The 21,963-nt window shown below is 41.0% G+C and overlaps 1 long non-coding RNA gene across 1 annotated transcript; it reads left to right on the forward strand.

Annotated features, from left to right (window-relative positions):
- The first annotated feature begins 1,759 nt into the window (after positions 1–1,759).
- On the forward strand, positions 1,760–20,431 carry LOC131414660 (uncharacterized). Its single transcript, XR_009222211.1, has 3 exons — positions 1,760–1,953; positions 2,934–3,103; positions 19,375–20,431. It is a non-coding gene; the product is annotated as an uncharacterized LOC131414660 (long non-coding RNA).
- Positions 20,432–21,963: the final 1,532 nt, after the last annotated feature.

Below are 21,963 nucleotides of genomic sequence, written 5' to 3' on the forward strand. Positions count from 1 at the left end.
AAATAACCAATCTTTTTCGATTATGTGCCATTTCCTTGTTTCCTCCTGTAAACACACTTCACAGAAGTCACTGTAGTGTGAAGTTAGTTTAGTTTTTGGAAGTTTTGTTAAGAAAATATTTGCACATAAAATGAAAAGACCCTGTTATTTGGAAATTAACACACATCTTTTACCCTGCCACAAAGGCAGGATAAATCCTTTATTGTGTTTCCATAATTTTTTCTATGTCCTGTATACTTTGGACTTGACAGCATTGTGTTGTATCCTGTGTTGGTGTTTCTGTTTTCGTTAACCAGACTGAGTTCAGGACTCAGGACTTTTAGCACCTATCCCAACACATGTTAAATCGATTATGGAGGCACAGGGTCGAAGGGAAAGCATGTCTACCCAAAAGGCCCTGCTAAGGCTGTTAGAGTCAATTAGGCATACAGCCTGTCTTCAGGATTAGAGTTTTATACTCCAAGCCAAAGCTCAATACCCATACCCACACATACACGTTGTCACTGAGGCTGTGTCCCCACCATGCTGTTGAGCCCTGAAAAGGCACAGTCATTCACAGCCCTCCTTCTGAGAAGCTGATTACATTCACCAGCTGGGTTTGGAAGAATTCTGAAGGCTTCTTTTTTGAGGGAAAGCAGGAGAGGGCATTTTCTGTTGGTTTCTACAGGAGAGATTTGGGTTTTGGATTTTATTTTCATACCAGGGTTGGGTTGCTGAGCCGGAAATCAAATTAAAACTGGCACGCCTCTGTGGCTTCATTTGCTTTTCTTCCCGCCGTGGAACAAGCTGGCACAAAAGCCTTGTTTTGAAACCCTGAAATTCAAGCCTTAGACAGTCAGTGCCAAGAGTGTGAGTTGAATTGCTTGGTTTGAATTTCCACAGGATTGTGGGGACCCAAATAGAATGGTTGAATGGGAGTCTGTCTCAGCAGCCAGTAGAGTGTCTTCTTCAGGTAGGCTTGGTAAGGGATTCAGGCATTATCTTACAAAATGTTTAAAAGTTAAACTTGCACCAGCCTTTCCTCTACTGTTTATGGGAGAAAAGGATAGATATGTAAAGGCCAAAAAGAGAAAGAGTGGGTTGTTGTGTTTTGAAGGAGAGTTTGCAGATATTTTGTAGAAGGAATAGAGGAAATTGGGGGAGCTGAATTTGTTCATTGTGGGACATTGGGAGAAAAATGGATGAAGAATATTTTTAGAGACATTTTTGCTGTATATTACAAGTGGAATTCTCTTTGGAAACACTTTGAGAAACTTAAGTAAAAATGTAGGTTGCTTTTAAGTGCCCCTCCTTTTTTCTTTTGTTTAAGGTTGGACTTCTTTAAAAAGGGGTGCTCGAGCACTTACGTAGATGAAAAAGTGCCATCAGTTTGGGCTTGCTCTTGTAGTAAGTTACACAGTTCACCTAATATCCTAGTTTCATACTCAGGAAGAGTTTTAAATCTCTCTTTTCATTAGTTTTTCTTCAACATTAGATTTTGAATTTGGAAATATCTCCAATGCAAGTCAATGCAACAGGAGATCTCTCTTCATTAGTTTTTATCTGATATTAGATTTTACAATTGAAAATATTTCCAGTTTCAGGCAGCACAATATGTTATTGCTTAGTAGAGGGGCCAGAACATGTAATGCTCCTTGTATTGCAGTCTAGCAGATGACTTATATGCAAAGATGAAGATCAGGTAGGAGATAGTGTAAAGACACGTGCAACCACGAGACTCCTTGTACTCATCTTCTTTCCTTTTTTTCCCCTCGGCAATACTACACTTTAGAACTATTTTAAAAATAGTCACAGACTCTGAAATGTAGAAGAGAGAAAAAGAGAGGAGAATGCTACTGCATCTGTCATGTGGAAGTGATCATCAGCTAGATTGTTCAAAATGTCTTGAGTCAAGTCCGATGTGAAGAATGAAATGAGAATGCTGTTAACATGCTTTTACAGATTCCTTTCCAGGTAAATTGCCTCTGGAGTCAGTATTTACAGTTTGGTCCAGGTATGAATTTGAGAGGAGGAAAATGGATTTTGATATTTTCTATGGATTAATGGTTTCTTTTTTTTTTGGTCTTGGACAGACTTATCTAGCCTACACAGAAGCACAGATGTTGTAATTTAGAAGTGTGACAAAGGCCCATGTTTTTCCTCAAAAAAATAAAACTCTGTTTATCTACAGGACAATAAAATCAGGTTGAAAATCTTTTCATGAATGGTGGTCGTGGTGTGAAACGTGAAGCTTAGTTTAGTGCCCCTTAGCCTTCACATCCTTTATCGTTGTCTCTTATGGGGTATATTTGAAGACACATAGGCCAAGAGGGACAACTGATGGGAATGTGAGCCTTGGACCAATTACACCTCACGTGACTTAACGAGAAGTGGTGCTAGCAAACCTCTCATGTTAGGGAAGCAGAAAGACAGATACCGGATTGTGCCAGACTTGAGAAATGCCAATGTTTGTAATCCCACATCTGTACCTAATTTCATTAAACTTCCCTGGTTATTCAAGTCCGACTCAGTGCACATTCTAGTTTAACTTCCATGCAAAGCACGGAGTTGTTGGTTGCTCTAGTCTGGCTGTTTAGTTAGTAGCTTTTGGAAGAAAAGAGCTTAACCAGCCATTCGAGAATGTTATTATTTGATTTGGGAAAAAGTTAGACATCACTTTAAGCATGATTAAAATATGTTTTTCATCAATATATTATAAAAATTATGATGCTTAGAGTGGAATGAAGGAAGACAGTTTCTGTTTATTTAGGCATTAATGGAGTCTAGCTTTCCACATCAGTCCTCAGAAAGAGAGTGAGAAAGGAGTGGAAGTCACATTAGTCATGCTTAGAGTGGGTCTCAGGATAGGCTCAATTTAGTTTCCGCGCTTGATAGATAATATTATGGCTAAACTAGTCAACTTTTAGGTGAATTCAGACTTTAATGAATTTCAGAATTAAAAGATCTCTGAGAAGTATTAAGACTGAAAATGAAGACCATCCTACTGAACTGAAGAAAATAAAGCCAATGAATCCCAACTTCCAGGAATGGAAGAGACCTTCAAGCTCAAGACAGGCCTCATCCCCAATTCCAGAAAATACTGTGCCTCAACTTTTACCCATAGGTGAGTATCTGCCCACCTCTAACAAACTCCTATTTTTAGAGGAAAGAATTTTGTTTTGTTCTTCAATGAATAAAAATATAAGGGTTTTCTCTTTCAAAACCTGAATCCCTCCTACTTTAGCAGAGTTCACGGTTAGGTGGTCATCCATCCTGGTAGGATTCTGAGACAGAACACAAATAAGAACATAGAATCTCCTGACATTATTATAAATGTCCGGACAAAATTGAATCAAGAGGAACATTTTTCAGTTTTTGAACTCCTTTTTCCTCCCAAATGATGTGTTATTTTGCTTGAAACTGTGTCAGAAATACAAGAGCCCACCCACTGATTAGTCTCTGCCTCTTTGGTTGAGGATTAAATCCTCTGAGTTGAGGATCAAATGAGCCATTAGGTGAAAAAGTGCTTGAGAATCCCAAAGCTGTGTTCAAACGTGAGAGATGATTTCGAGGGCTCTCACCCTGAGGAGCTGTATTATGTTAGGCCAGTCATTAAGCCACTAGGTCTCAGCGGCTTCATAAGAAAATGAGGAAGTTGGATTAAATGATATTTAAGACTGCTTATGGTTCTCACATTCTATGATTTCAAAATGTTTGCTTCTCAGTTAATTCAAGTCTGTTCTGAAAAAAAAAAAAAGATGATCATCCCAAAGGTAGATATCCCTGAAATTGTGTCTTAAAGCCATGGGTTTGGGAGTATTTGTTCAGTGGGTATTTATTTCTTTTTAAAAATAATTCCAGTTCTCTTATAACCTGGGTCATTTAGGGTAGACCTGAGGCATCTTGTACACCTTCCTACTTCAAAAGAGGGCCAAACTTTTCTGGAGGAAGAGTCCTAATTATACACCAAACATAATCAGAAGGATCTGGCAGAATATATTGCCCACAGTGTCCAGAATTTTCACATTCTATGCTGTTTTGGGAGATTGATTTTGTTAGATATTTTCCAACATCTCATTGCTCTTAATTGAACCCTGAAGGCTTTTCTTGGCAATTGATTTCAGCCTTCACTAAGTCTGAGAAGGTTCCCAAACGTGGGCAGAAGTAGTGTGCTGCTAGGATCCTTGATTCCTTCTCAAGGCTCTGCTTCGGCAAACAGAAACCATCTCCTGCTGCTTGATTGATGCCCAGGCAAGATTTTCCAAGGTAGAGATTGCCGGTGCATAGGGGATAAAACAAACCCCACGATGGCTGCCAAGAAATATGGTTTTGAAACCAGTCATTATATATTCACATCTCCCTATTCCTCTTGGATTCACTTCTGTTCTCTAGAGGGTGAAAGGAGTTGGCTAACAAAATTGAGCAAATTAGTGATTGATGGTGTTTACCCTCTACTGAAATTCATTGTATTTCTTAAGATCTGCAGATCGATGGTTTGAACATTCTTCAAAGGTCTGAATAGTGACAAAGTTTAGCTTCTGTAGTCTTTGTGTTTTTCTTTCATGAGGTCAGAAGCGGCTTTCTAAAAATGAAAACACTTTTATAGGAAAATAAACAGTGTTACTTTGTATATTTGCTGACATAAAGGCAAGATGTGGCACTAAGGAATTCGGATTGTGTTACTAGCTGAAAATCGGGACACAACCTAGACGATAGCGAAGGAAGAAGTGACCTCAGAACTCTTCATTGCCATGAAGGATGTGTGACATCTGGTGAAATTATTTCAGATTCCGTCAAGAGGAACCTTATCACTAACAACTGGTATGGTGTCACAGGACGAGATGAGAGGACTGGAGGTGATCCCCAGGTTCTCTATCACAATTAGGTTGGTCCACATCCCACCAGGTGACATGACTGTGTCCACATGACCAGTTTACTGGGTAAGGCTTCCAGTATGTGCAGCTCATGGGCACCAGGGCCAAGCCCTGCTTGCTCTCTGTTACCAAGGGCTGGCTGCTAGATAAGGTGGTTTATAGGTTTGGAAGAAAAAAATTCCCAACTACGTAGGTGATCCAAAAATTTATTTTGTTTTTAACTTTTACAAAAATAACACATTCATAGAAAATCAGAAATTAGAAGAGCAGAAAAAAATCATGCATATTCTTACCACACGTGACAACCAATAGTAAGTTTGTGTATTTCTAGCTAGTCTTTTTTCTATGCATTTTCAATCATGTTTACGATGACATTGCATATAAAATTTTATATTTGCCTTTTCTCATTTAACATAGGCGTTATACAAAACTATACTTTAATTTTCCTAATAGTTCTCAAATAAAGTTTTAATCTTTAAGAAAGACAAGCATTTCCTCCACAGTTAAACTGAACAGTTTCTGGTTTTAAGCAAGTCCTGTTTTCATATACTTGATCTGGGATCCTTCCATCTTACCTCCAAGAAATTGGCCGTCTAGGTGTATTCTCTAGAAACTGGGGACAATACTTGCTAAAATTGCTTTTGTCTCCTTATGGAAAAGAGCTTGCAAAATCTGTATGTTTCCCTCTTGTGCCTTCCTCCACGGACCTTCTTCTTCCTTGTGCACGTCTCCCCCATCCCCTGGCTAAGGGACAGAGGTAAAGATAGGATGGCAGCTGTGCCAGAACTCATCAGTCGTTAGGTCAAAATACTGCTCAGCCCATATTCTTTTCCTGCTGTATCAAATGAGCTGAGGGGAAATCCTAAAAATGATCCAAGGAGTTTACTTGGCCGTGGAGCTTGCACACCCGATTTCAAGATAAGAATTAATTCATGCTAACCTGGTGTAACGTCTTGGGTTTAAGTTTTTTTCTGAAAGAATTGGACTAGGTCATTGGTTTCTAACTTGGAGGCCCTTGTTTCCCTTCTAGATATTTGTGAAGAATAAGGAGTGTGTGTTATTGACAATATGTTAAAAAAATTTAGAAATAATATATTCACCAAAGGTCAACTAAAAATTCAAGTTTCTTTGTTTTTCGTTAGTTATCAACAGTTGTGGTAGCATTGGTTTCTAGTCAGTAGTTCTGACTAGAAGTTTTGTTTTGTATGCTAAAGGTACAAAAATAATTACTAATACATGAAGTTTTGTTTCATGGATTCAACCACCACCTCTACTCTTATGACGACAAACCCTGTATTTTTATGGTCAATCTCTCTGTCTCAGCTCCAAAATCAAATACCCAACTACCTGACGAGCGACAGATACCAGACACCTTACCGTTGCTGCAAAGTGAGCTCATCTCTCTCCTCATCCTCCCCGACTCCTCTTCTGACTTCTCTATTTTCATTAACCCATCACTCTCTTCACACTTCCTAAGCAAGGGGTTGTAGAATCATTCTTAGTTTCTTCATCTCTCCCTTTCTCCAAATGCAGCTATTTAATTCTGTCATTTCACGTTATTTCAGGAACATTGCTCATCTATGTCTTTCTGTCTCCATGTCCACGGCAGCGCCTTTGGTCTCGCTACTGAACTCGTGGATGGTAGTGAAAATGTCCTAAGTTGTCTCCTTGACTCTTCTCTCTCCTCTGTAAAGTGCACTCAACCCATGGCCACCACAGACCCGATCGTGGTATTTCTGTTTTTAAAATCTGTTCCATGTTATCCAGAGGGCAAGTCCAAACTCCTTAGCAAACACACAAGGCCTTTTAATTCACGGCCTCGATCTAACAAACGGCCTCATCTCCTGCTATTTCTTTTTTTCTTTCTTTCTTTTTTTTTTTTTTTTTTGTGAGAAAGATCAGCCCTGAGCTAACATCCATGCCAATCCTCCTCTTTTTTCTGAGGAAGACCGGCTCTGAGTTAACATCTATTGCCAATCCTCCTCCTTTTTTTTTTTTCATCCCCAAAGCCCCAGTAGATAGTTGTATGTCATAGTTGCACATCCTTCTAGTTGCTGTATGTGGGACGCGGCCTCAGCATGGCCAGAGAAGTGGTGCGTTGGTGCGCGCTTGGGATCTGAACCCGGGCCACCAGTAGCAGAGCGCGCGCACTTAACCACTAAGCCATGGGGCCGGCTCTCTCCTGCTATTTCTGATCCCAACGTGGATCCTAACCTTTCACAGAAACATCCACACACACCCCCACCTCTTTGTCAATGTCCTTAGCCAGCACTGCCCCTCCCTGCCTAATCTGTCTGGTTAACTTCTACTCATTTTTTTAAAGCCCAGCTCGTTGCCACCATCTTTAGCTTTTCTTTCAGGTATATTAGTCATTGCTTTTCATTGTACCCCCACTGTGCCCTTTTCTTCATATAGTCATCCATTTAGTCATCCATTTGTCCATACACTCATCCATCTATGCAGCCATCCAAATATTTATTGTGTCTACTACGTATTCTAGTAGCTGATGATACAGCAGAGAATAAGAAGTCTTTATCCTCATGAATTTGGTATACATTGTAGTATGAAATAAATAATAAAAAAATAAATAAGGGATGAAATAATATCATTCAGATAGTGATAGTGCCAGGGGAGAAATAGAGCAGTTTAAGAGGATAGAAGGTGACAGAGCTTGGGGAGAGGTGCTACATTAAGTGAAAAGGTCAAGGAAGGTCTTTCTAAGGAGGTGCTGGTTGAGTAGGGCTCTGAATTAAGTGCAGGAATTATGCTGATAAACTTCTAGTGGATTGGGTGTGGGCTATGAGAGAAAGATGAATCAAGAATAAAATCTAGGCTTGAGGCATGGGCATTTGGATGAACAGTGGCCCCATGCACTGGGTGAAGAAGTCTCAAAGGGCATGAGACAGGGAGAGGACAATATGTTCATTATACACTTATTTATATCTCTCGTTAGTTTGTGAGTTCCTTGAGGACTGGTGCTATGTTTTCTTTGTCTTTGGATTAAATAAAATAGGCAAATATTTAAAACAGGGAGGACTCATAAAGAGGACACTGGGCAGCCAAAATGTTAGGGGCTACTTCACTACATTATTTCTAGTTACTTCTAGCACTATAATTGTATGCATCTAAGTTTTAAAATTTTAAGATGGGCAATTACTGAGTAGTTAAAAATCAAATATTTATTACTAGTAGGTATTCAGAATAATATTCCCCATATACAAAAAATATTACCTATTCTCTAGAAGCTTTCAATTTAAAATAGTATCTTCAATATGGTGCAGAAAAAACAATAAAATAACAACAACAAAAAAAAGTTAGCTGAAATATAGTTAATAATAGAGAAGTCCTGAAGTGAAACTTGAAGAACAATGCCATCTTTTTCATGACGTCTTTTTGATTACTCACATGATCTCTCTCTTTTCCAAACATCCATTAACATTACAGATCACTTATCACAGACTAAGGAGGCAGCATTGTAGTGCCAAGGTGGCAGGCTATAGTAAGAACAGAGAGAATGGGAAGCTCGGCCCTATCCACACTTCTGCCACTTATTATATTGGAAACTAATTTAAGATCTCTGAATCTTGTTTTCATTGACTGTAAAAAGGGGGTAACCATATAGGCTCTGCCTATCTCACAGAGTTATGGAGTCTCTTATCCAAGTGGCTTCATGGACTTTAAAGTTTTTCATAAATTGTAAAGCTTCATTCACAAAGTGATCCCTTTTAGTTATGAAATATTTGCCTTTTTCCAAACACTACAAAGCCCTCAAAGATCAATAAGACACAATTGCTCTTTCTGATAGCCTCCCCTGTAGTGGCAGAGATATGAGTAGACCCCAGGAACAAGAAAGATGCACAGCAAGATCAAGAGGCATTGCTGTTAACTTCCTCTGCATTGTAGTGATGGGTGTACTCGCTCATTCCCCAAAGAAGCAATAAATTCCTAAATGGTAGAGACCATGTCTTGTATAGTGTTCTTATATTTCCACTATTGGCAGCAGTTAGGAGCTCAATAAAGATTAGTTACACGAATGAGCCCAAGTAGGGAAGCTGGGCTGAGAAGCCATATCATTACATATATAAACACTCTATAAATCTACAGTTCCTTTGCTCTGCCCTGTGTCTCCCTGCTTTTGGACTTTGGAATGTCCACTTTATGGAGCTAAATTAGTTTTCTTAGGCTGTACTTCTTATCCCTGGTGTCAAGATTACTCTCCCATAAATATTTCCAAAGATATTCCTGAAAGATATGCACACCTAGATTTTCGTAAGAAGAGTATATTTCCCACAAATATTTTGGTAAAGTTAATTCAACTTCTTGAAGCTTGTGGAAAAGATGGTTTTGAGTTATAATTCTTCTTATTCACTGATCTTAGTACATCCTACAATAGCTTATTATAGATGTTTTAGTAATTGCTTGTACTAAAATTCCCCAGCACCCCAGAGGAGTCATCAAGAGGCAAACTCCCAGGTTACGTCCTGATACCTCCAGCTTCATCTGGTTAACTGTGGGGAGGTTGTTACAGATGCAGGAAACAGCTGCAAAATGACACACTTTGCCCGGAAACTTGGTTTCTATGGCCTTAAGCCAAACTTGTTATCTGAATACACACTTTTGTGCAATGATGTCTCTCCCAAGTGCATCCCCAATGCATGGTGCCAACATGTAATGATGACTCAGCATGAAGATTGAACTTACCTGACTTTACAGAACACAGGACTCAGTCTTAAGACAGATTATAAAGTATAGAAAGTGACTATTTGATCATTTGTGGTATATCATGACCTTTTCATGTCTCTTTAATGTCATGGTACATTAAATGTATCATCCAATAAGTGTAATGTTTTCAGTTCATGTGAATTTTCTTGTTGGGGTCATGTTGATGTGGGTGTGAGAAACATTATGAGGGTTTGGGGAATTTCATCTCTCAGAAGCTAAGAGGCCAGATTTCTGGTTCCATCTTTGCCACTAATTAACTCAATAATCTCAGATAAACCGTTTCACCTTTTGAAATCTGCTATTCTTACCAGTTAATGGAGAGAATTGGACTGAGTTCATGATGGTCCTTTCCAACTGGAACATTTTTTAGTGCTCATAACTTTTAGCATTAGATAGTGTAAAGTTAATTAATTATTTGGTCTAGGAAGAGCAAGGTGTTTTGAGAAAGTTTTGAATGGCAGAAGGCAAAGTACTTGGTGACCTAAGTAAAAAGAGAGCATTTATATGCCTCAGAAGCAAAGAATAAGACTAGAAATTGCAATGTATAGAATAATTAGGTGAACAAGAGGAAAACAACAGGTTAGTCTACCTAATGTTCTAATAAAGTTATTTAACGAGTCCTATTGGGGCCAGACCTCTTCAGCTGTTATTAAAAGGTGACCAAACTGGCTATTTTACTCCAAACATCAATCTACCCTGCCCACCAGTCTATATGAGCAGACTAGAGAAATTTGAGAAAGACTAGAGTCTAAGACGAGAGAGCTGGAACTTTTCCTTCCCCTGCATGGAGGTTGTAGAATCGTGCTTCTTTGTGGTCCCCAAATCAAGGGATCCAAAAGAATAGAGACTGAAGGAGTCGGCCACAGTGGGTGTCTGGCATCTTGTTCTCTGCTGGGACGTATGCCCAGGCAAGGGACTTGCTGAATGTCCTCTATGTCGACTTCAGCAGAGGGGAGGGAAATGGAGAGATGGGCAACGCACTGTGGAGGGGACAGGAGTGAAGCAGGAATGCACCTCACTCCTGCTGTTTGTCATGTCAAGATGGATGCAATACCTGTGGGTCAAAATCTTCCGGGCAAAGGCAGCCCAGAAGCAAGATGGCTATGGGAAGGAGCTGTTGGAGATTGAGAATGTTGAACTGGGGCAAATCTCCCATGCAGAAACTGTGCAGTTGGAAGTCCCCACAGAGTCCTCTAAAGAACTCACTTACATGTCCACTGGAGAGCCATCAAATCGAGATCATCTCACAGTGAAAACTACTGTAGCAAGAGATAAATAAGAAACACTGCTTATTATCTTCCATTTCTCCCTCATTCCCAGAGTGCCAAAGAGAAAGGGACCCAGAAAGGGGACATGGGGTGTTCCAGGAGCACCACAGTCCCCTTCTCCATTCTGTGTTCTTTAAGCCAAAGTTAAACTTGAGCTGGGAGAAGGGAGGATATGAGGTTACAGTTTGAAATGATTAAATTGTACTAGACTTTTTCACACTGAAAGTGACTGGAAAACTGAAAGTGACTATGGAAACTGACAGACATTTCACAAAGAGAAGGGAAATGGAGATTCCTCCTGGCCCAGTGAAAGCAGCATTAGCAAAACAGAAAATCATCGCACTTTGTGTCCCACTAAATCCAGAATGCCAGCCCCGGTGGTCTAGTGGTTAAGGTCTGTGTTCTCACTGCCATAGCCTGGGTTCATGTCTCGGTCAGAGAACCACATCACCCTGTGGTGTGGTTGTCATAATGTGGTGGCTGCATGTTGCTGTGAGGCTGAAAGCTCCGCCACCGGTATTTCAGATACCAGCAGGGTCACCCATGGTGGACAGGTTTCAGTGGAGCCTACAGACTAAGACAGACTAGGAAGAAGGACCTGGCCACCCAGTTCTGAAAAAACTGGCCATGAAAACCCTGTGAATAGCAGCTAACAGCTTTATCTTACTGATAGTTACAGAAATGGACATTTACAATCCAATAAGAGTTAATTTTAAGCCCAGAAACTAATATAAAGCATTTATATTTTATTTCTACTATGGGGTTAATTTTTAGAAATTATTTTAAACATACCAATAGTTTAATTTATTTGCAGAGTAAAAGTACTTGATTTTGTATTTCTTAGAAACAGCGTTATTCCTACTAGAAAAATACACTGTAATGATCTATTATTCAGACATAACTTTCCTGAGTACTGGGTGGATATTGCAGATTCCACAGTTAACGGCCTCAACGAGGTGCACATTTTGAATTTTGACCCAGCTAGGGGTATCTGTAACAGACAGTGGGACAAATTGTGTTTTAATGAAGATCTGGTGAGGCAGCCTTGGCTGGATGAGCTGGGCAGCTGGAGGTCAAGGGTCATATCCCTCACTGTCCTGTGAAATGTAGCACAGGGAGACAGAGACGGAGTAGAAATGATAGGAATTAGTGAGGAGGGATGATTCTGAGCGTAGAACATCACAGTGCCACTTAATTTGTCCTTCTGCCTTGTCCCAGGAGACTTAACCCAGTTTCTTACTGAGAAGCAGACAAAAATGAACCAGCTGATGTAATCAGATGAAAGGTGTTATCCCTTGATGAGAGGACCACGATGAGGGGACTATGCTGAGGGGACCATGATGAGGCAGAAGCAACAACACAAACTAGTGTATTTTGTGAACAAGTTGAAGTTAGTTTAAGAAACACTGAGTTCCTACTGTACACGAGGTACTGTGCTGGGAATTGTGGCTTAAAAGGTGAATAAGAGACAGTGGAAGGCTGTGTGTGGGATTTCAATATAAAGTGGAAAGAGCAGGGACAAACGAGCAATGACACAGAGATGGGAAACAGCTCAGTGTCCAACGAGAATCACAAGAAGTTGAGTAATAGGAGAGCAGTGGTTTTCAACCTTGGCTGTAGAGAAGAATCATCTCATGACTTAAAAAAGTTGCCCATGCCCAGACCCTACCTCCGACCAACAAAATCTGCATCTCTGGAGGGGAACCCACGCACTGGTCATTTTCATTTCAGCTTCCCAGGTGATTCTCATTCCATTCAGGTTGAAACCCATTGTGACGGTCATCAAGTGTGAAGTAGAGCTTCATGAGAGATGACGCAGTTTGCCCATCTGTAAAAGGGAGCTAATCACACCCACTTTGCTAGTTCACTGGGTTTTTATGAAGACATTTAAATGTAAGAACGCATTTGAAAATGCTTTGTAAACCACAAAGCCCTGTAAATATGTGCGATAATATCAGCTCTCCTGCCAGACTGAAAGCCCTTTGAGTGTAGGGGATTATTAATCTTTATAATATTAATTTTATTAATCTTTATATTTCCACACCTCCCGACACAGGGTCTGCCACATAGATGTCCAATATATATTTGCCAAATTGCTGAATGATTAAATAAATCAACAATAAACACATATTGAACTCTTGAAACAGCACTGAAACAGAGAAAGTGATTTAAGCAAGAGTATATCCTCATGGTTCATATTCAAAGGGAAAGTTTATAGGGGCATATGAGCTTATAGAGTGATTCAGATTAAGTTGATTTTTTGTAGCTTTGAAACAAAATGTGAATAAACCTTAAAAATATGTACAGAAATGTGTCCCTGATTTTGAGTGTTCCAGCTGAGAGCCCAGCTTGGTGTGTAGACAATTTAAACAAGTGGAGATTTCCAGAAAAAAAGTCAATATTTGAAATCAGAACATAGCGGACTTTTTGGAAGGAAATCACATTTTCTTTGGAGTCTCCCACTTTTATATTTTACATGGTCTGACTTTGAACAAAATCATATATGGTGTGTGTGTGTAATTGACATGTGGATTTAGACATTACGGAGATGTTCAGATAAAATAAATCTGTAACCCAAGAGTGACTAACAAGTTTTAAATTTAAGAAAAAAATGTTGCTTGCTTATTCAATAGATGGTGAAAGGCAAAGAACTATCAATGCATTGTATTTTCCCTCTGCCCTTTGAGATTCTGAAAGAAATATCACAAAATATGACCTCGTTGTCGGTGTCAAGGAAAAGCTAATCCTTTTGTGCTTTTGCTGCAATTTGACTTTCTAACTGGCTGGCCACCAACTCATCTTCCTTCTGTCTCTGATATGCTCCCATTTATCGCTTCATTTACCAGGAAGAGATTACTGTACACATCCATCCAATGCTAGAGGAGTGCATGTGGGCAGAAAGGGAGATGATGTTGAAAGGAAGGAAAGGAGTAGAAACAGCACTCCCAGAGAGGTGCAACCATAACAACGGATTTTTCACAGTTCAGAATCAAACAGGCATCCATATCTAATTAGAACTCTGTTGTAGGAACACAGGATAATTCATGCATAGCTTCAGATGTTTGACACCAAGATGGTGATAGCATTTCAAATGGTATCATATCCAAGGAGATCCATTTGGAAGTAAGGGAGTGTGATGAGCAGACAGGAGGTAGAAGAGTAGAGCCCAGTGAGCAGGCCCGGGTGCGGAGCAGCACTCCTGGGGGCTTCTGGTCTAGGTAGGGAGATGTCAGTGTGGAGAAAACCAAGGACTTGAGGAAAGTAGGCAGCAAGTAGGAGGCCTGCCCTGTCCCAGGGGTGTTCAGAAGGCCTGCCACCTGATAATTTCTTCTACATATGCCTAATGACAGTAGAAAAGACCATTTTTCAAGAAATACTATTTAATGGGGTCAGAAGTTTTGCTGTAATGCTAGGTTAGAGTCTGTTGGTCTATGCAGGCTGGTTAGCGGCTCATTTGACAAGCTGGATGAAACTGAAATGGATAAGAGTTAACACGTTGTCGCTTAGCCTTGTTCATACCCTCATCGTCTCTTGTTAGTACTATTATAACGGTCCTCTACACAGTCCCCTGGCCTCCAGTCCACCTCTACACCAATCTTCCTAAAACGTAAATCTAATAACATCACTCCTTAACGTCACTGCTTAAAAACCCTTCAGTGTGGCCCACTGCCATGAGATTAATACCAAAAACCTAAGAAGTGTGGTGTAGAAGGCACTTATGCTTATTTTCTTTTCTGGCCTCTTCTCCAGCTACTTTCCCCATCTTCCCTTTCTCTATTCACGGAACACAGCCCACTGTCCAATGGCCATGCCATGCTCCTCCATGCTTCCATTCCTTGGCTCTTACTGTTTTCTATGTCTGGACTACTCCAATCTCTAAACTGCTGAAGTTCCACACATCCTTCAGGGGCAAGGTCAAATCTCATCTCTGGGTAGTTCTACCCAACCTTCCAAGCTAAACTATCTTTGTCTATTTTATTCACTTTCTTTTTGGTCCTGCTACAACACTACAAATTTGAATTGTATATTTATGTTTGTCTCCTCCATAAACCTGTGAGTTCATCAGAGGAGGGAATTCATCTGATTTTTCTTATGATCCTTAGTTTCTCAGCACTCAGCATGGTACCCAGTACATAGAACATCCTTAAATTTTTTTTTGTTGAATGAATAGATAAATATATATTACATAATTTGGGATTAGGTTTGATTCAGTATAATAGAAATTCTAAATATATGACTCAAACAAGAGGGAGGATTTTTTTTTTTTCTGGCTTCATGTAAAGAAAATTCAGACACAGGCAGTCCAGGGCTGTATAGTGGCCCCATGTTGGCTTCAGTGTCACAAGAGTCTACTAAAATTCTGCTACCCATCTGCTATGGACTGAACTGTGCCCCCCCACCCCCATTAATAATTTGAGGCCTTAACCCCCAATGTGTCTGTATTTAGAGACAGAGCCTATAAGGAAATAATTAAAGTTAAGTGAGGTCATAAGGGTGGGGCCCTGATACAATAGGATTAGTGTCTTTATAAGAAGAGAAGAAGAGGGGCCAGAGTGCACCTCCTTTCCCCCCCCCCACCCTTGTGTGCGCAAAGAATAGGTCATGTGAGAACACTGCAAGATGGGAGCCGTCTACAAGCCTGGAAGAGAGGTTTTGCCGGAAACTGTCCATGCTGGCACCCTGATCTTGGACTTCCCAGCCTCCAGAACTGTGAGAAAATAAATATCCATTGTTTAAGCCACCCAGTCTGTGGTATTTTTTTATGGCAGCCCGAGCTAAGACACCAACCTTAGCTTCAAGATGTCCTTCCAGTCTAAGATGGCTGCTAGTGCACCAGTAATTATGTCTGAGTTCCGGCTGATAGAAAGGAAGAAGAGGGGAAAGGGAAAAAAAGCAAGACATCCTCTCTCTTAGCTGGGTCAGTGTTCCCTTTAAGATTTGCCAGATGTTCACCTAAGTACTTCTGTTATCCCTGGCTTCATAGAAGGCTGGGAAATTTAATTTTTAAGCTGGGTACATTGCCATCTAGAATAAAATCAGAGTTCTGTTTGAAGAAGATGGGAAAAACGGATATTAGGTTGGTACCTAGCAGTCCCTGCCACAAATGTATTCATGGTCCTTCCTGACATTTTGGCTTTTGGATAGAAAGTCTGCGTCCTGGTGGAATGGGGTGGTCACCTGTGCTACACTGAATTTGTAAAATGAGTTGTCATTTGGGCACCATAGACACGGACCTAGACAATAAAAATGTTGAAGTACAGGATGTTTTAAATGCCACCATCGTTTGATTAAAGGGTTGGGCGGCACAATATTTTGCAACTTTCCTGGAAAGCATTTTGAGAGGACATCTTCTTTGCCTCCCAGCCAGGAGAATCTCAACTAGATATTGCTACAAACATCAGACTCCATCTGGGACTTATCACTTCAGAAAGATTGATTATACTACACTCATCAGAATCTATTTAGTTCACTCAAATTGTGCTACAGCACCCTGATCTTAAAGTGAGGTGGACCAGAAGTTCTCATCTTCTTGGGGCGGAGGGGAGCAGGAGTGGGTGATGGGGAGGGCAAGCTGGGTGTACGATCTCAGGGGAATCAACGACCAGACCTGCAGAGGTGGAGGATGGACCTCTGCACTCCAGGATTCTCCAGTTCTCCAGGTTGAGCCCACAGAGCTAGTTACCCACTAACTGGAAGATTCCTGAAACACTGTCACTCTCCTGGAACTCCCAATTCCACCCACAATCACCCACAAAGAGCCAGAGTACTTGCCATGTTTACAGCAGAGTCTATAACTGCCCCTTTGAGGTCAGGCCTGGCTGGGCATGGACTGTCGCCTGGTATTCCAGCTGGCTCCCTGCCCTTCCGTTAACCTTGCAGTTATGCAACAAATGCAATTCCATATTTTACCCAACTGAGTTTTCAGATCCCATTATGGCACATTGACCAGGTTCTCCTGGCTTCACCACCCTCTGAAAGGGGAAAGGAAATGACATCCATCAGTGCCTGCTGTGCATCACGTCTGGGTCTAAGACTCTTCTACCCATCACGTTGACTGACACTCCACCACTAGGAACCTTATTTTATTTGATCAGCATCTTTCTTTAGAACGTAGCTCCCCAGGGGTTAAGGAACTTTGCGCAAGGTACCCAGAGTGCTGGTGGCTGAGCAGAGGCTGTAACTCGTGCTGTGCCTGTCTCGACTACATGGCTTCATTTAGGTAACAGGTACCACTTATTGAACAAGAAGTATGTGCCAAGCCCTATGTTCTCCACCCACATGTATCACTCCCATTTACTCTGCAAAGCCCTCCAAGCTCTCTTGTCACCATTGTACAGACCAGGAAGCACAGAGAGGTTTTGTAACTGGCCCAGCAGGCGAGCAGTAACTCGTACCAATTTTGTTTGACCTCCAAGCCTGTATTCTTAACCATATGCCAAATCCACAACATAGAAGGAGGAAGCATATTGCCCTAATTAGGAGCTTGAGCTCCGGAATATGGGTTAAAATCCTGCCTCAGCCTCTTACTAGATCTGTGATATTGCACAAGTTATTCAAACTCTCTACGTAGCAGTGTCTTTCTTTACCTGTGAGATGGGAATATTAATAATACTTACTTTCTATGGTTGGGGTGAATAATAAGTGAGAGATAATGTCCCATGGCTCTCCAAGGCACTCTGCAGCATCAGTTTCTTCGATGACAGCTATTTGTTATCCGGGAAGATACATACTGAATTCATTTACGATTAGTTAATCAATATTAATTCCCTCTGTTATTTAAGCAGAAGGATTTTGAAAACTGCGATGCTTTCGCATGTATTTTAGAGCAAAAGAAATTTACATTTCAACAGAAATCTCAAGAGAGAGCCAGTACCTAATCCAGACAGAAGCAGGAGTCTAATTGGAGCACCTCTCAGGTGTGGGTGGCCGGTTGGGGTGGTGATGCTAGCGGGTGGGATGTGTGGGAAGATCTGTGGTGGGGCTGAAGGTGGTGAGCTCAGCCTGGACACGCTGGGCTCGCAGTGGCTGCAGGACATCAGGCAGAGGGGCAGCAGGTGGGCATAGAGAGGGCCTCAAGCTCAGGATGGATCGCAGGGTGGAGACACAGATATGGAGGGCATGGGTGCCATGGGCCTTATGAGGCAGACATCAATCAGTGTCGGGTGGTTGCAGAAGCCAGGCCTTTGGAATGAGTATGTGGGATGGAGAAAGAACCAGGGAGAGAAGGGGAAACACCTGTATTAAGGGTGGTGGAGGAATCCAAGGGAGGGAACATACCCTCCCTCCACCCCAGTCTGCGTCTGCCCCCTCAGAGCCCTCAAACTGCTGACCACAGCTGCCTGGAGACCAGGACACGGCATAGGACTCAAGCTGCTCGGGCAGGCCTCTCCCTCTCAGTGGGTGTAACGGTAATGGAGACTCCCGTGCATCTCCCGGGCTTTTGAACTGGAGGCCATGTGCATCCAGGGTCAGGACAGCCACCCGGGGCTGACACAAAGCACACAGACCTGGGGAGCAGCGACGAGAGATTGGGTGGGAGACATGGGGTGCTTGAGGAAGAAACTTAGGTTGCGGGCTGTCCCTTTCTGGTTCTGGTCCCTCAGAGGTCCAGAGGGGTACCGTCCTGGGTTCTGTCACTTAGGCCACCTCGAGTGGTTTTGGTTCCCAGCAGCCAGCGATCCCAAACATCAAGGGAGGAGAGTATTTTAAGGAGATTGTGGTTAATAAGATCTGGTGCTGCAGCAAGGTGAAGGCTACAATCTGAAATAAATCTGTCCATTTGGTGTAGAAATAAGGATTGGCCTTGCTAAGGGTATCTTCAGAGTATTGATGGTGACAGAGATTCATGTAGTAATTGGAAGAATGAAATAGAGGCGACCTGCCTCTCAGAGGGAGAAGAGCAAGGGTTAGGGAGGTGCAGATTTTTTTTTTTTTTTTGCATTAGAATTAAGGGAAATTTGCTGGCAGCAAAGGGCTGATAGAAGGGGAGTCTTTGCTAAAGCAGTGGTCTGCAAAGTGAAGGGTATGGGGTGTTGTGTACCTTATGCAGTACCACATGATTCTCTAGGATGCAGGAAGAAATACTAGAACTTCTATTTATATTTTTTCTCATTTTAAATTATTTTTATGTAGTTTTATAATGTACATAATATATTATAAAAATGGCACAGTTATAGAATTTAAAAATAAATAGACATACATTATGGGTGTGTGGGCAATAATTTTGTTGATGGGGTCTGTGATCAAGAAAGTTCAAGGTCACAGCACTGAAGCTTCAAAGAAGTACATTCATCCTCCTAAAGGCTGACACTGTACCAGGCAGCACAGAGCTGGCACCACGAGGCAGATGCTTGGCAAAGTAACAGTTCAATAGTGGAAACAGGTGCGTCCTCATCCTAAAGAAATTTTACCCTTTTTATCCCTTTTGCTTTGTGCTTTCTGGAAACCTTTACTTCTTGCTTAATTAGGTCAGCTTTATGAAGCTGGGAACATCATGGAACTCAGTATTTTTTATTTCATTGCTTTTCCAGGCCAAAGACTGTTGGTCCTCAATGACCGATCAGAGCATACCAAAAGGCATCAGGTATGAAATAAAACATTTCTGTAAAGTAAGTGCCAAAAGACTCTACTTTGCTTTTTTTCTTAACTCAGTGGTTTTCAGATGTCCTAGTGGCTCAGTCCTAATCAGTCACGGAGAAAAGCTTTCTGATTGCTAAAGCTAAGGCAATCACTCTCTCCTCCTTTTTTTTTTTCACATTTAAGGTAGAAAAACAACACGAGAGACAGAAAACATCTTGTTCCAAGCATTGAGAAGCCCTTGGTCTTGTTACAGCTTTATAATAATTATAACAATAAATCAGTCAATAGAATAGCAACAGATTCGTCTTCATATGCTGTACATCTTTGGGCCTGTAAAAGAGAGAGTTTAAAGCTCCTGCGAAAGGCCCGAGTTTTCTCTTTTGTTCTCCAACTGGGGTGAAAGTGGGAGTCTGTAATAAAAATATGAGGTGACAGGGACATATTGGGCACAATGGTGTGTATGGGAAGTGAAACATATTAGCAAGGGAAGATGCTCCTGGATGGAGGGAAAGCCGGGATCCTGGGAAAGAGGTGAGATGGGAAGAACGATCAAGAGAATTGAGCTGAAAGTGAGGAGTGGAAATCACAAAGACAAACCAGAGAGCCTAGGGCACCGGGCCGTCTAGCTGGTCACCTGAAGGGAATTCTGTAGGAATTAAAGGTGCATCATTGGGAAAAGGTTAACAAAAGTATTGCATTTATATCATCTTTTAGATTCTATGTGTAAGAACAACCACATCACATGAATTTCTTTCTGGTCAGAAACCTCCTCGAGGCTGTCATACCTAAGAGCGTCTATATAAAAAGATGCCAGATTGCCTTCTGGTCGCAATATTTGCCCATCACTGAGTTTCAGAGTTAAACTGGCAGATTCTGTCCACTAGAGGATGTCACCCTTACTCCAGAAACCATGGTTATCTCCAGAGACTTTCCATAAGTCAATGTCTGATGTTTCCAGAGAGAGGTAATCAAATCTAACCCAAAACCTATCATTGAGTTTGTATTAAGTGTCAGTACCATTTCCACACTGCACTTAGTTTTAGTGGAAATTCGAATTCTTTATTTCCTTACTACATTATTAAAAAATTTATTTATGGTATTGATTTAGGTTTCAATTAGCTTTGCCCTATTTTGGCATATCTATAGGCCTAAGAATGATAACTTCCAAGTACTATCTTTTCTAGGCAAAGTCTAGATAAGGGGCCAAATGACAACTAGAAGTCTGAGATTGGAATAATTTATGACAGGCCTATAGTTCGTGCTTCATATATTTGTAGGTTCATAGTTTCCCACACACTTATCTGAGAATATTTAAGTGATAAAAATTTGAATTATGCTTAAGATAGTGTGATGGTTAATTTTATGTCAACTTGGCAAAGCCATGGTACCCAGTTGTTTGGTCAAACACCAGTTTAGATGTTGTGAAGGTATGTTTTAGAAGTGATTAATGTTTAAATTAGTAAGTGGACTTTGAGTAAAGTAGATTACCCTCCATAGTGTGGGTGGGCCTCATCCAATCAGTTGAAGGCCTTAAGAGAAAAGACTGAGATCCCCAGAAAAAGAGGAATTCTGCTTCCAGACTGCCTTTTGAATCAAGACTGCAACATCAACTCCTGCTAGAATTTTCAAGCTGCCAATCTGTCCTGCAGATTTCAGACTTGCCAGCATTCACAATGGTGTGAGCCAATTGCTTAAAATAAATCCCTCCTTGCCTTCCTCCCTTCCTCTCTCTCTCTATACGTATATATATGTGTATATATAGAAAGAAATATAATATAGAAAGAAATATAAACAGAAATAAAAAATCCCAACTCTCCTATAGACTTTTTTCCTTCTCAAAGTAGTTGAATAAATTGACATTATTTTGAGAATAAATAACACCTTGTAAACATATGTACAGCAATCCCCCTTATCCATGATTTTGCTTTCAGTGGGTTTCAGTTACCCACAGTCAACTGTGGTCTGAAAATACTAAATGGAAAATTCCAGAAATAAACAATTCATAAATTTTAAATTGTATGCCATTCTGAGTAGCATGATGAAACCTTGCGCCCTCCCGCTCCATCCCTCCCAGGACGTGACTCTTCCCTTTGTCCAGTGGTAGACGCCACCCGCCATTAGTCACTTAGTAGCCTCTCGATTATCAGATCGACTGTCGCGGTATCGAAGTGCTTGTGTTCACGTCACCCTTGTTTTACTTAATAATGGCCCCAAAGCACAAGAGCAGTGACGCTGGCAATTCAGATATGCGAAAGAGAAGCCGTAAAGTCCTTCCTTTGAGTAGAAAGGTGAAAGTTCTTGACTTAATAAGGATAGGAAAAAAACTGTATGCTGAGGTTGCTAAGGTCTAAGGTAACTTTTATTACAGTGTATTGTTATAATTGTTCTATTTTATTCTTAGTTATTGTTTTTAATCTCTTACTGTGCCTAATTTATAAACTCTACCACAGGTCTGTATGTATAGGAAAAAACATAGTATATATGTTCACTAACTATCTGCAGTTTCAGGGATCCCCTGGGAGTCTCGGGATGTATCCCCT

This window comes from Diceros bicornis, chromosome 15 (genome assembly GCF_020826845.1).
Source record: "Diceros bicornis minor isolate mBicDic1 chromosome 15, mDicBic1.mat.cur, whole genome shotgun sequence".
Taxonomy (NCBI): Eukaryota; Metazoa; Chordata; class Mammalia; order Perissodactyla; family Rhinocerotidae; genus Diceros; species Diceros bicornis.